The sequence below is a fragment of the Echinococcus granulosus genome (assembly GCF_000524195.1).
Source record: "Echinococcus granulosus chromosome Unknown EG_S00102, whole genome shotgun sequence".
NCBI classification, from domain to species: Eukaryota; Metazoa; Platyhelminthes; class Cestoda; order Cyclophyllidea; family Taeniidae; genus Echinococcus; species Echinococcus granulosus.
The window spans coordinates 20,229-21,214 of record NW_020170482.1 but is presented as its reverse complement, the minus strand read 5'-3'; positions in this window follow the sequence as shown (position 1 = coordinate 21,214).

Sequence of the window (986 nt, the reverse complement as noted above, 5' to 3'; positions counted from 1 at the left end):
CTCATGGGAGATGGAAACACATGGCAACAAATGCGGCTGCGGCTGAGTTCGCTTTTGTCTTCTGGGGGTAAAACTCCCTTTATATAAGAGGAATCTGCAGTAAGCTTTTTTTGCACCTGATGGGAGAGGTGTGAAAGGGGGTCTCCTTGCTCTCCATGGAATTCAGGCTCAAATTATTATTAAAAGCTGAGGTTTTGATGAAAGCGGATACAATGGTCCACGACGTGGTCGCAAACGAGGGCGCCAGACGCAGATTCGGTTTGGCCGGACTGGACGTCGTGGGGTGACGCAGCACGAGCCAGCTGCCTTGTCTCACGGTAAAACACAACATTCCCGTTCTGGTTGCTGGGACAGAGAGGCTGGTGCTGAAATCGACCCACTTCGGTTTCTCGCCGGTTCGCTTCGGCGCCATTCTTCGTGATCTCTTGCAGCACCTAGAGAAATCAAAGTTTGTCAAATTTCGCACAGATCCGAAGACCGCTCTAGTAAGGATGAGTGGAAGGACTGGTGTGCCGACTGAACCCCATATTGACTAAAGAGTCCACAAACACAATAGATCATCTACAGTTACGTCCTCTAGGTGACCCAATTTGGACAGACTAACCGGCTTTATGATGCTCAGGGAGAATAGGAGCTGGACAGTGGGTGTCTTTCATGTCAACACCTACTCGTAGGAATAGCTGCCTTAACTTTAGGGTCATTTAAAAAGAAAACAAAATATTTAATAGAACAGTATATTAGCTTCTCCGAGTTAATATTCACTACCTTCTCGTACGTACGAAAACAGAAAGGTGGCCAATGTCACAATCACCGCTTAGAGAAGAATCTGCACAGGAATATGGAGATGGATTGGTATCTCATTCCCTCCTCCCAGATGATTCACCAGCCCCAGATCTTATAGTCATACAGATGTAAACCACTTTTGAGCCGCTAATCCTGCTACCTCACTTTCCCCTCAAATGCCAAGAAGATCCTGCAATTTTGGA